We start from the raw sequence: 15,139 nt of genomic DNA on the forward strand, positions 1-15,139 counted from the left end.
TGAGTTAATTTGAAATTTTTAATCAAGGAATTCAGTGTCATGTATGAAATTCTAGAATCGATTTGCTATATGATTAAATTAGATAAATTGTTATCTATAGTACATAGACTAAATTATAAAGTGATTAAACTAGGGAAATTTGATTAAGGAATTGGGTAAGCCCTTAAGTAGTAATTTTTTGTGAAGGTCTATAATGCAATTAGCCACCATTGGACCTTAGCTTAATGGACAAACATGATCTTGTCATTGAAATCCACTAAGATAAGTAAAATTAAATGATGGCCTTTCACTTTTTTTGTTAATTAAGTTAATTAATTTAATTACTTTTTTTGTTAATTAAGTTAATTAATTTAATTAATCTCATGTGTATATATATGTTCTAATGGGAGAGAGAATATGATATTCATCTTCGATTTTTCCTCTCAAAACCGTCCATAAGAAAGGAGGAAAGAAAAGGGTTTTTCTTCTCCATAAGCAACCACTAAAAGCTAGAGGTAAGTAAGCTTTTATTGATAAATTTTCATGGATTTTCATCTAAGGAAGCTTGGTGTAGTCAACATATTAGTTAGTTTTTGTAATTTTGGAAGTTAGTTTGAATTGCCATTGTTAAATACATAGAAAAATTGAGCTCCAGATTATGAAATATCTAGTTGAATAAGCTTAGTTAATGCGAGAATTATGTTGAAAAATGAAGTTGGTTGACTTGGAGTAAGGTAAGATTAAGTTAAATCTTTAAGGTCATTATTGAGTTTTTAAGGACCTATGTGTAAGAGATGAGAACCCTGGTATTTAATGATGTTTATTGCTAGTTTGAAGTCTTTAGAGTATAGATACGAAGTCAAATTTAGATTCGATCAGGTAGATTGTGAGTTACGAGATTTGGGGATATTAGGGTTCTAAGGGACCTAATTGTGTGATGTGCATTCATGTTTGAATATGGTTATGTTCTTGTTGAATGTGATACTAATACTATTTTCGTAATTGAATTATCGTACATAGCTAAAGATGACATCGAGATGTCAAGAGACAAAGGAAAGGTGAATGTTGTCAATGAGTAGCATTTTTCTATTTGTGCTTTCATAATTTGTTTTCACCACATAATTTATTAGTTAAAATTATTGATGATGAATAAAGACATAAAAGGTATGTTGTGCTTAATCACTTTGAAATGTTTGTTATATGTTCAAAGTATATATATGTTTGTGATAGTGATATCATTATGTTAATTATGTTAGAGTATGATTCGGTGATAATTGATAATAAAAAATGATTTATTAACGGTGTTGGATAAAATTACGGGTATAGTTGGCAGGTCATAGGGTCTATTATATCGGAGGGAGCTTTACCGCTAAATGTGTATTATTATTTGATAGTTCTTTAATACCTTAGGGGTCGAGAACGTATCACTTGCTCAAATGCCCTGGGGGTACGAGCGTATATTGATGTGCTTATAGATACCAATGCATTTATGTCCAGTCAGCACTTATGTTTGTATTTTGTTGTGTTGGTGGATTGATCTGTGTATTCATCCTTGAGTCTAAATCAGTTAATAGGGGTCGAAATGTAAAAAATAAAATGTGAAATAGATATGATAATGAAAAGCGAATAATAGCATGATATCGATTACTGACTGTGATATATGGAACAAGATGTAAATACCTTGAGGGTGCATCAATACGTGGTACATGAAATGATTCAGTGATATTGAAAATTATTATGATAATAATACTTGGTAAATGAGGCATGAATACCCAAAAGGGTTAATTGATAAAATGACATGAGATTATGTGATCATTGATGTTGAAATGAAACTTAGTTATAATATATTATAATGCCATTTTATTATGTTTTATTGTTTAAAACCATTATGTGTTGATTTTCAAATTATGTTAGCACAATTGAGTTTTTATTGCTTCGCATGAAAAATTGTTTGTTTTCATGCTTAGATAATGTTAGGTGTTGATATAATGTAAGTCCGAAAGCATTCAAAGATCCATCCCTAGGTTTAGCTAATGTTTATGATCCTCATTTTGAACCTAGTTGTAATTGGCATGTACCTAGGTTAATAGTATAAGTTATGAGTTGTATTTGATATTTTGGCTATTCGGTATGTTTTGGTCAATTTTGGACTTGTGAAGTTGTACTTGATGAATTTCAATGTTTGATTAATGGATTAGTATGCATGCTTATAAGTATTAAGTTACTTACCTAGTCTTGTTAAGGCAGAATGCATTGAATGTTATGTTTTTGAATGTTTTGGATATGTTTTTGGGAGTTAAATTGGTGCATGTTGATTTGGCATTATAATGATTATGTTTCAATATGAGTAGTTGCCCATTTTGATAAGTTAGAATGTGCATTATAGGTGAAATTTCCTTTTGATCTCGGGATATCAAAAGCATGTCTTGAGATCTCAAGAACAAAAATGGCCATTTTATGCATTTCTAGGTATAAGTTTTGAGACTTACCAAGCAAGTCTTGAGACATCATAGTTGAAACTTAAGACATAGTGGCTTATGTCTCAAGTTAGTAAAACATTGAAGCTAAGGGTCTGAAACAAGGGAGTTATATCTTGAGAGATAAAGGGGAAAGTCTCAAGAAATATACCCTATTTTCTCGAGAAATCTCTACATCAAAGCTAAAATATAAAACAAAGGAAGCGTGTCTTGAAACATGTTTACCTCGTCTCAAGACATCAGCTTCAAAATTTATTGATTGAGTTAGGGTTCGTGTCTCGACTCCATGATTGACCTCGTATGACATGAGCCTCTCTTTGTAGGCCTATTTGATTGTGATTTAGTATATTTCTATTCACATAATGTGAATTTTATAATTAATCCTTGCATGCATTTATAATTTCTATGAAATGTGTCGAAATAGTTTGAGTTGCTCTAGTAACATAATGTGACATCAAACATTCGAATTCGATAAACGGGTTGGGTGTGGTATGTCACAATTTACATTTCATCAAGTCATGTACTATATTGGGTAGTAGTATCCCTATTCCCATTACATTTAGGTTTAAATTTGAGATACCTAGAATCCATCAATCCTCTCATTTCAAAATACTTCGACTGTTGGAAAAAACCTGATTTGAAAATGGTTTTCTTGTACAACAAAAAATAAAAAATTTGGAAATCGACCTAATTTGTGATATTTATAGCAATAAACCTTAACAGAATTCATACCTATTTTTTGGATAAGTGGGTCCTTGATGTTTTTTGACTTTCAAGCAAACGATCTTCTCCACTATTCTCGTACCATGAATTGCTTCGAGTGTGGGCTCGAACCGATTGAATTAAAACACAGAATTAGAAAAAGTTTTGCTTTTGTGGTGAAAACGGTCTCTTCTTTAATAGAAACCGGTAAAATTGTTATTCTGAAAAATATGTTTATAAGTTGAGAATAAATTCTCTCTATTTTTCGATAGAATAACAATCCCTAATAAGTTGTGTTAATAGCTTATTGGTGCCTCTATTTATAGGAAGAAAAGATAGAACCCTTGTAGAGTTGTAGAGGTTTATTTTAAATTGAAAAACAACATCTGCTTAGAGTAGGATAGGGCTGAACAACTCACAATTTTATTTCTACTAGGGTTGCCACCCCTTTCATGCTATATGAGGGGTTTTGGCCCTCTCTCACATCGGGTCCAATTACAAGTACTTCTTAGGCCTTTTTAACCCAATACTCTGTAATATGATCCAACGTGATTTAGTTTTTCTATTTCCCAAAATAAACTTTAATATTTACATATTAAATAATTTTCTCATCCCAAATTTACCTTAGTAAAATTTTGACAATTTGATCCTGAATAAAATTTTGATGATTTTACCCCCTACAAAATTTCGAGAAAATTCATTCAGTATGTCACAACTTAACATGTTCACAATGACCAAATGATTTATTTTCATTTTTGGCTTTAAAATAATCTGAAAACATAAACTCATTATTCTATAATTTTTAAAGTAATCTTATATAAGATTGGAGGTTTCCATTTTCAATTTCATTTCCATTTCTATTTTTGGAAACCTACATTCATTTCCAAATGATTCTATTTCTCCATTTTGGAGAAAACCATAATCATTCCTGAATGTTTCTTATTTCTCTTTTTCTATTAATTCTGTTCATTTCTATTCAAACACACAATTCATTTCTAGTTTCAATGAGCTAGCGTAGGGACTGATTGGACATATGTAGTTAAGGCTCAAATGATTTATAATTAAGTTTTGACTTTTCACCTATTAATTATGAACTCATTTAATCGTGACTGAGCTCTCCTCAACAACATACCATTATGAAAGCAACTACTTAGTGCTCATCCAATGACCTCGTCATAAGTGTGTTACCCTTATAGGATATCCTTGATCTCTTTGGGATAATATCTGTTCTCCCAATATGATACTATTTTATCTCATGATAGCCATTACATCTTCCTTCATGAAAAATTAAATCACTATCAAATAGTGATAAAGTCATCCATCACAAAGATGAACGACCCATGGCCCCGTTTACTTTTCATCAACCATGTAATGCTAATGAGAGGATATCATTTACCTATATTTTGGGCTCTGAATTTCACTGTTGTGAATGACACTACATACTAAAGAAGCCTGTTATGTTTTAGATGCATCAAACAATTGGGGAAATTTAGTGGAATGCCCACAGAAGATCCACCTTCACCTTCAACTATTCATGAAGGTGAGCAATTCCTTTATGATAGTTAGTGTAACTGAAGGCACATTGAGATTGAAGTGTTTTTGTGCTCGTTGCGAGATCGAGCACGAGCATAGCTTAATTTGTTGCCACCATATTCAATTTCAACATGGCAAGAATTTTTTGAACGCTTTTTGGTAAAGTATTTCACACCTAGAAAAAATGCTAGTTGTGGAATGAGATCACTTCTTTTAAACAAATGGATGATGAATCCTTATACAAGGCATGAGAAAGATTCAAAGAGTTATTACGCAATGCCTTCACCACGGGATTCCACGTAGCATCTGTTTGGAGACATTTTATAATGGTCTCAACGCACACACAAGGTTGGGGGTGGATACTTCTATGAATGGTGCTCTCTTGTCGAAGTCTTACAATGAGGCTTACGAGATCATTGAGAGAATAGCTAGTAACATTTACCAGTGGCCGAAAAATTGAGCAGCTTTAAGAAGATGAGTAGCTGGAGTGCGTGAAGTAAACGCCCTCAGTTCACTCTTAGCTTAAGTATCTTCAACCAAAAATTTTACTACTAACAGTTTTAATCATGTTGCAGCTTAGCCACCAAGTCACTTTGATGTTATTTCCTACGTATACTATGGGGACGATCATTCTTTCAAGAATTATCCATCAAATCTTGAGTCTGTTTATTACATAGGAAATCAATACCAAAATAGAAGTGGACAAGGACCATAGTCCAACTTCTATAATCCTTCATGGCGTAACAATCCAAACTTCTCTTAGAGTAACTAAGGAGCTGGATCGGACAACAACAACATGCATCATAGATCAAATCAACTTCAAGCGTTATATTAATGAGTTCAAAAGCCACTGCAAGCTGAACCATCTAATAGTTTGGAGAATTTTTTGAAGGCATACATGGCAAAGAATGACGCCTTAATCCAAAGCCAAGCAGTAACACTAAAAATTTAGAGAACCAAGTTGGTCAGTTAGCTACGGAGCTTCATAATAGATAGCAAGGAGCCTTGTCCAGTGACACGGAAAATCCAAAGAATTTGGGTAAGGAACACTGCAAGGTAGTTGCTTTACGAAGTGGTAAGACTTTTTAACCCAACGTGGTTGTGGTTGAAGAAGAAGCTATTAAAGAAAAGGAAAATCAACTAATAGTTGATATTCTAGCACCAAAAAAGCCTGATGCTGAAAAGTCTGAAGAGGTAAAATCTAATCTAGTGAATTCTGATAAGCTAACACCTTTTTCAGATGCAGATACAATTCCTCAGAAAAGTTGTCTGATTCAAGCTAAGATTCTAACACCTCTGTATCTACAAAGAATCAAAAAACAAAAACATGAGGTGCAATTCAAGAAGTTTTTTGATGGTCTAAAGCAACTTCACATTAATATACCATTGGTAGAACCTTCGAACAAATGGCCAATTATGTCAAGTCCATAAAGGACATTTTGTCCAATAAGAAGAGACTTAGTGAATTTGAGACTGTAGCACTAACGAAGGAGTGTAGTGTGTTTTACAGAACAAGCTACCTTCAAAAATGAAGGACCCTGAAAGCTTTACTATACCTTGTAATATTGGAGAATCTTACTGTGGTAAAGCTTTATGTGATTTAGGGGCAAGTATCAACTTGATGCCCAAGTCTTTTTTTAAGATGTTGGGAATAGGTGACGTAAGACCAATGACTGTGACACTCCAATTGGCGGATCGATTTTTAGCATACCTAAAAGGAAAGATTAAGGATGTTCTGGTATGTGTAGATAACTTTATTTTTCGTACTGATTTTATTATTTTAGATTTTGAAGTGGATAAGGAAGTGTTGATCATCTTGGGGAAACCTTTCCTAACCAATGAAAGAACATTAATAGATGTGTAAAAAGGCAAACTTACAATGAGATTTTAAGACGACCAGGTAACATTTAATGTTTTTAAAGCGATGAAATTTCCTGATCCAACAAAGGAATTGTAACACCCCGAACCCGAAATCGACACCGGAGTCGAACACGAGGTGTTAACTGACTTTAACCCCTTATAAAATTTATTTTCCAGACACTGCCCAATCTGTGTACTAGTCGTTTTAAAAATCATATCTTGAGTTTCGTAACTCGAAAATCAGTTTCGTGATTTTTCCCAGAAACTAGACTCATGTGCCCATCTATGTATTTTTTTCTAGAATTTTTGGTCAGGCCAATTAGTACAGTTTATTAGTCAAAGTCTCCCATGTTGCAGGGGTCGACTACACTGACCTTTGCCCATTACGACCTGGATATCTCCCTGCACGGGGCTTCAATACTGATGCCGTTTGTTTCTATGAAAACTAGACTCAGAGAGGAATCTGTACATATATGATACGACCCCTAATTATCTCTGGTTAATTTATATTGAATTTCCAAAGTCGGAGCAGGGAATCCAGAAACAGTTCTGGCCCTGTCCCACAAAAATCTGATTATCTCTTAATATAATGCCCATATGATCTTTTCGTTACTTCCTCATGAAAACAGACTCATCGAGCTTCGATTACATAATTTATTCATCAATTAATTCCACTCCTACTATTTTTAGTGATTTTTCAATCTCATGACACTGCTGCTGCCAGCATCTGTTACGAAAGTAACTAGGTCCATTTCATGCCTACCCCTGATCCAACTCAATCGAACATTCGTGCCATTTTCGCATGGCTTAAAGTTTACATGCCAAAGTTCAAACACAACGTCATAGCTTATACATGCCAAAATGTTCTTCTAAGCCAACTAAGAAGAAAGTACCAAAACTTGCTATCCGGTGTGATGACTTCGATGACGGCCTGACCCCGCAAAAATAGATGAGTCCAAGCAACCTATAATGGGTGACAAGGAAACACCGAGTGAGTTTATAACTCAGTAAGTCATAAGCAATGCACTACCATCCATCAATAACATTATCACAAGAGGAAACAAAATGGAACGAGACAATTTACTCCATCCATACCGAACCATACCATAGTTCCTCCAACCTATCGATTCAGTTTCATATCAATTCATGCATTCACATTCCATATACTCATCAATAGGACATTGAGGCAATTTCATAAATCAATTTATTTTCGTTACAATCAAACGACTAAACGGCCTTTCACCCATCCTACGATAATTTTTATGTACGTGACTTCAAGTATATTTGTCACATAGGTTCAAACTTACCGAGCTCAACACCAAGTATAAGCATAGCACCTATTAGCCATGTACTCAAGACACTTACCCGATCCGCTGTCCGCGATCGACTCAATAGTGTCGCACACTTAGTGCTACATAGTCAAACTCGCACACTTAGTGCCGCATGGTTAATTCGCACACTTAGTGCATCATATTCATTTCGCACACTTAGTGCAACATAGTCAAATCGCACACTTAGTGCTGTACAATTTAATCCCGCGCACTTAGCGCCAATCTCATGGTCATAAATGGTTATACCCGCACGTTTAGTGCCGAGATCAACAACTCAGTACATCTTACCTCTTTTCTTTTCATTCAACAATTTCATCATCACATACGTACATGCATATATATATATATGTATATTTATTCATTCCATTCAGCATCAATACATAAACATTATGACCATTTGAAATAATACCAACTACATGCTTAATGACTTACCTTGTGTTGGGTAAGACGGTTCCAACTCGGCTACTCAGTGATCTTTTCTTTGCCTTTATCGGATCTAGTTCCCTTTTGCTCTTGAGCTTAAGTTCAACAAAACTTAAAATAGTCATTAATCGACTATTCAAGTATTACTTTCAGAATAATATATATATTGATTTGACTTTCACACACATAGATTATAGTAAGCTTTATAATAATCAATAAATAACTCATTGGCAAATTTTCATTAATGTTTACAACAAAATCACATATTCACTACGAGCTGTTTTCCTGAGCAGTAGTCGCTAAATTGTTTATAACTGGAGCTACAAAACTCCAAATCACTAGCCGTTAATTTTCCCTGAATATAGACTCGTATATCTTCCATCCATAAAATTTTCAGAATTTTAGGCTTGGCCAATCAATACCAGATTTTTCTTAAAGTTTCCCCTGTTTCACTGTTTGACTATTCTGACCACTCTTCACTACGAATCAAATTTCTCATTTTACAGAATTCAAAATGTGTTGTATTTGATCTCATTTGAAACTAGACTCATTAAGGAGTCTAAGCATATAAATTTTATCTTATAATAATTTTTGTACAATTTATAATGATTTTCTAAAAACAGAACAGGGAATCTAGTAGTCATTTTGACTCAGCCCCACAATACTTCAAATATCTCAAGATCGGTAACTCTTTTGTTTTTATAGTTTCTTTTGTAAGAAAATAGACTCTTCAAGCTTTAATGGAATAATTCACTCAGCTTCTAATTCAACTCCTACAAATTATGGCGATTTTCCAAAATCACCTTACTGCTGCTGTCCCCAAACAGATTATTACCAAATCAAATACTAACATTAGCATTTCACCTTAATAGCTAGCTTGGCAAGCCTTAATTTAACATATAATTCACACATATCACATTCAGCTATATATACATTTATCATATTTCCATTTCAGCATATATAACTAACATTTATTCCGAAATTTTAATATCTAATTGCTTATAAACTTTCTTCGGATGTCGTCGACTAAATGATCGACTACTCAACTACTTTCGATTTTCCCCGATCGAAATCCAATTCCTTGGTTTCTTGATCTTAACATATTCAAATAAATCTCATTTTAACATATTTTCATTCAATTTAGTCTAATAACGCATAAATGGGTAAATTACATTTTTACCCCTAATATTTCGCACTTTCACAATTTAGTCTTTATTCCACAAAACACAAAATACACAAAGTTTGGTCACACTCCTTAAGGGCCGAATCTTCCTAGTACCCATATAAGTCCATACATTTCATTTATTTCACCTTTGAGTCCTTCAAAAATTTATTTTTGTAATTTAGCCCTAACTACTCAAAATCACCAAAAACTTCAACACAAAACATATTAATCTTTAACATATCTTTCACTTTTCATCAACAACTATCAAAAAGCTCAAGCACTCATCAATGACAAAACACAAAATCATCATCAATCCACAAAATTGAACCATGGGTTTTTAGAACTCAAGTCAACTACTAAAACATGCATGTATCTCAAGAACAACATCAAACATACCTTAGTCTAGCAAACCACCATAGCCGATTTTCTCAAGCTCTTCCCCTTCCTTTCTTTCCTCTATTCGGCCAAAGGTGTTCAAGAATGAACACATTTTTTTTGTTTTCTTTCTTCAACTCACGGCAACAAGGGGGGGTATGGATGAGACCATTTTTTTTTCATCACCCTTCCTTTCATTGTTTAATTACCATGCTCTTTATTTTATTTTTCTTAGCATACATCACTAGCATAACATGTTGGTGACATGTTTCCACCCATAGCATGGCCAGCCACTATGCTTTAATTTGGCTAATTTGACATGCAAGGACAAACACTTTCCCACATATATTAATGGGCCTCTTGAACACTTGCCTAGCATATTTCTAAATTGTCTCACATAAGTCCCTACTAATAAATTCCACATACACTGACCAAATTAAAGTATGGAACTATCACACAAGCATTTACGCACATCATAAACACAGAATATAATCTTTAATTATTTATAAGACTCGGTTTTGTGGTCCCGAAACCACTTCCCGACTAGGGTCAACTTTGGGCTGTCACAGGAATGTTCAATAATGAAGGAGTTAGAAATTTTAGATTCTATGGAATGGGAAAATAATTTTGTAGAATAGAAATTTTAGATTCTATGGAATGGGAAAATAATTTTTTAGAATACCAATTAGAAAACACTATAGGGTCTGAGCCATTGGAAGATGATAAGGAAAGTATAGCTTTGATGGAAGCCAATTCGAAGGACTATGTTCGACTAGCACAGTTTGAACTGTTGGAGTTAGAAGCTCGAGATTACACACAACCGAAGTTGTCAATCGAGGAACCACCCAAACTTGAACTTAAGGTACTTCCTTCTCATTTGGAATACATTAATTTGGGTAACAGTTCTACTTTGCCTGTGATTGTTTCAGTAGATTTAACAAAACACTAAGAGGAGCAGCTGACCAAAGTCTTCAATAAATTTTAAAAGGGGATTAGTTGGACCATAATTGATATCCTAGGAATAAACCAGTCCTTTTGCATGCACAAAATTATCTTGGAGGAAGGCGAATAAGCTAGAATAGATGGGAAAATAAGACTTAATCCAATAATGATGGAGGTAGTTTGAAAGGAAGTTATCAAATGGTTAGATGCGGGAATTATCTACCCCCTCTAAGATAGTTTGTGGGTAAGCCCGGTACAGTGTGTATCAAAGAAAGGTGGAATCATGATTGTCAAGAATGAACAAAATGAGTTAATCCTAACGAGGACGATCACGGGTTGGAGAATCTGTATAGACTGTAGAAAATTGAACAAAGCTACTTAGAAGGATAATTTTCTATTTCCTTTTACGGATCAGGTGTTGGACCAACTGGCAGGTAATGGATATTAATGTTTCTTTGATGGATATTCAAGATATAACCAAATAGTTGTAGCCCCGGAAGACCAACGCAAAATGACTTTTACTTGCCCATACGGTAAATTTGCTTTTAGGTGAATACCTTTCGGTTTATGTAATGCATCTACTACATTTCAACTATGCGTGATGGCACTATTTATTGATATGGTTGAAAATTCTGTTGAAGTATTCATGGATGATTTTTCTGTTTTTCACCAGTCAGAGTGAAAGATGTTATAATTTTTTTGGGCCATGCGGGTTTTTACTAAAGGTCTATTAAAGATTTTTCTAAAATTTTCGAACCTTTGTGTATGTTATTAGAGAAAGACACCACTTCTGTGTTTAACAAAGCATGCTTGGATGGATTTGAGGAATAAAAAAATTGGTTAATCTCAGCCCGATAATCATTACACCTAAATGGAACTTAGTTTTTGAGTTGATGTGTGAAGCAAGCAATTTTGTTGTGGGAGTTGTGATAGGCCAAAGAAGAAACAGAGTGTTTCATCCTATCTACTATTCAAGCAGAACTTTGACTGGAGCCCAACTTAATTATACGGTAATTGAAAAAGAACTCTTTCCTATAGTTTTTTTCTTTTGAAAAGTTCCGTTCTTATCTTATAGGTACAAAAGTTACAATGTTTACTAATCATGCGACCATCAAATATTTAGCCTAAAAAAAAGATGCTAAGCCGAGGTTAATTTGATGGATACTCTTACTCCAAGAATTTGACCTTGAGATCCAAGACAAAAAGGGAGTTCAAAATCAAGTAGCTGACCATCTATCGATGTTGGAACAAAACAAGGTTAGTCATTCACTTGTAATTAATGAAAATTTTCCAGATGAGCATATCTTTGAGGTAAATCAAATCCATGAAACTTCTTAGTTTGCCAATTTTCCAAATTATTTAGCATGTGGAATAATGCCTCTTGGAATGACATACCAACAAAGGAAGAAATTTCTTTAAGATAGTCGGTATTATTTTTGGGAGGAGCTATTTTTGTTTAAACAATATGCAGATAATATAATCAGAAAGTGTGCAACTGGAAGTGAGATTGACGAGATCTTATACCATTGCCATTTATCTTTGAGTGAGGGACACTTAGGTGGTTCCGTACTGCAGCAAAGATCTTACAAGCTGAATTTTTCTGGCCTACAGTGTTTAAGGATGCATAGGCAAACGTGAAAAATTGCGATAGATGCCAGAGAATTGGAAACATATCAAGAAGGAATGAGATGAACTTGACAAACATCCTAGAGGTAGAATTATTTGACATTTTCTTCTTCTTATGATAATGGGTACATCCTAGTGTTTACCGACTATGTATCTAAATGGGTGGAAGCTGAGGCATACCAAACAAATAATGCTAAGGTAGTCAGGTGATTTTTACATAAGCATTTGTTTACATAGTTAGGGACTCCGAGAGTTACAGTTAGTGATAAAGGATCTCACTTTGTACACAAATGTATTAAGTGGTTGCTTGACAAGAGTGATGTGAAACACAAAATTGCCACTGCCGATCATCTACAGTCAAATGGGAAAGTTGAACTGGTAAACCGTAAGATTAAAGGAATTCTTGAGAAAGTATTTTGACCTAACAAAAGAGATTGATCATGAAGGCTTGATGATGCTTTATGGGCCTATCGAAAATCGTTTAAGTCGTTGTTAGGAATGACTCCTTATCGGTTAGTCTTTGGAAAGAAATGTCATTTGCCGCTCGAGTTGGAAAATAAAGCTCACTGGGCCTTGAAACAATTAAATATGGATATAAATCAAGTCAATGAGAGAATAATGTTATAGATTGATGAGCCGGAGGAATTAAGGTTGTTTTCATATGAGAATGCCAAAATGTATAAAAAAAATAAGACGAAGAGATGGCATGACAAACGTATACAACCTTGAGAATTCAAAAAAGGTCAAGAAGTCTTGTTGTCCGATTCAAGGCTAAGATTATTTCCTGAGAAGCTTAAATCCTGATGGAAAGGGCTATACACCATTCACAAAGTCTATCCGTATGGAGTGGTGGAATTATAAGATAAAAAGAGGCACATTTAAAGTTAATGGTTACCGTCGAAAACACTTTTGGAATAATAATATTAAGTGAGCTGAGACGGCGCTTGACTTAATGGACCCTTAATTTTTGTTTTTTATTTTTATTAAATGGCATGACTAAAAATTCTTTTTCTTGAACTAGTACATTAAATTAATTCTGTCTAAGAAGATTGGAACTTAAACAAGACCATTAGTGACCCCTCCAACCTTTTCTAGGAATTCACTTTAATGTAATTTTTCGAGAAGGAATTTTAATTTTTTTTTGAAATTTTAATTGTTATTTGTTTATGTTTTAATAAGAGGGTCAGGTTGGTTAAAGTACTAATAAATTTATTTTTCTAGTTAGTTTAATTTTTTAGTATAAGAAATAACTACAGTTTGGGCTAGAGGACCAAAAAAATAAAGAAGAGAAAAGACCACCTAATTTCTGTCCATAACAACCCTCCAAAACCCTAAATTTATCGCCACTTTCACTTCCTTCCATAACTTGCCGCCCAAACATCCCTTGTAGAAATTTTTAGCTAAAATTTTGCCCTAGTTTATCACTATATAAACCCCTCTCTACCATTATATTTTTCACACCACTCAAGCAATTAACCTCAACCCTCACCACCATCTTCTTTCTCCTTGCTGTTGGCCTCAAGTTCCAAAAGTTTCTCCCCAGTATTCCCTTTTTTATCGCAAAACCCTATTATCGCTGTCGTAACCTTTTCACTAGATTCGTCGCAGCATCTGTCACTACCTACCCCATTTGCTTCAGTGATTCTCTTTTTGTTGCATTCTTTTTTCTATTGTAAACCATAGCCACCATAACCACCTCGTCGATTACTTCTTTTCCCTAAACTCCTTGCCAAAATTCTTCTTCATTTTCTGGAAAATTCACCATCTCTTGTAAAAGAACTAGATTGTCAAATACTTCTGCTAAAAATCCAATTGTGATTCAAGATGAGGAAGCAAGGGAAATATTTGATTCAACCTTCAAAAATCAACCCATGATGCCAAAAAAAAAGTGTCAATTTAGAGGGAAATGACAAGGTGATTGTGCCTTTGTCAATTCGAAAAACAATTGATGCCTTAAATTGGAATCGATTTTGTGATGCAGGACTACTACCTGAAGAAAAATTAGTGTGAGAATTCTATGCCAATTTAACTGTCAAATGCTTTTAAGGTTCATGTTTGTAAAAAGAAGGTACCCCCTTCTTCTAAGTCCATTAATTATTTATTTGACTTACCTGATTTTGAAGAAAATGAATACTCTTGTAACATCCCGAATTAGGGCCTAGTCAGAATAGTGGTTTCGGGACCACAAATCTGACGTAATAAAATTTATTTTTATTATATTTTTATGGTCTACGATTTCACGGAATGATTTTTTGAAAATTTTGTTCGAAAATTTCGACGTTTGGGCACTCAATTTGGTCAAAAGGACTAAATTATAAAAATTGCAAAAGTTAAGTTCTACATGTAAGAGGTATCTAATTGTTATGAAATTTTAAATGGGAGGTCCTTAAATGGTAATTAGGCCATTAGCTAATTGATGGAGAAAAATAGACATGAAGTGGGTGTAATAAAATATTTTTAAGTTAGGGGCATTTTGGTAAACTAATAATTAAAAGAATTAAAAAGCCAAAATAGCCAAAATTTGGTCATCTTCTCCATGTACCAGCTGAAACTCCCATGGGAGCCATGGTTAGGGTTTGGTTCAAGCTTCCAAGCTCATTTGTAAGTGCTCCCGAGCCCCATTTTTAAAGTTTTTTACATTTTTGAAATCTCGGTAACATGTTCTAGCTATTTCTACCATTATTTTGAGCTAAGGTTTATGTTTAAAAATTTACCCATGAGTAACA

The 15,139-nt window shown here is 34.0% G+C and overlaps 1 non-coding gene across 1 annotated transcript; it reads right to left on the minus strand.

The window, feature by feature from the left end:
• Positions 1-4,880: 4,880 nt before the first annotated feature.
• On the minus strand, positions 4,881-4,985 carry LOC121211821 (small nucleolar RNA R71). The gene has a single exon (XR_005907039.1). It is a non-coding gene; the product is annotated as a small nucleolar RNA R71 (small nucleolar RNA).
• Positions 4,986-15,139: the final 10,154 nt, after the last annotated feature.

Source organism: Gossypium hirsutum, chromosome A12 (assembly GCF_007990345.1).
Source record: "Gossypium hirsutum isolate 1008001.06 chromosome A12, Gossypium_hirsutum_v2.1, whole genome shotgun sequence".
Lineage (NCBI taxonomy): Eukaryota > Viridiplantae > Streptophyta > Magnoliopsida > Malvales > Malvaceae > Gossypium > Gossypium hirsutum.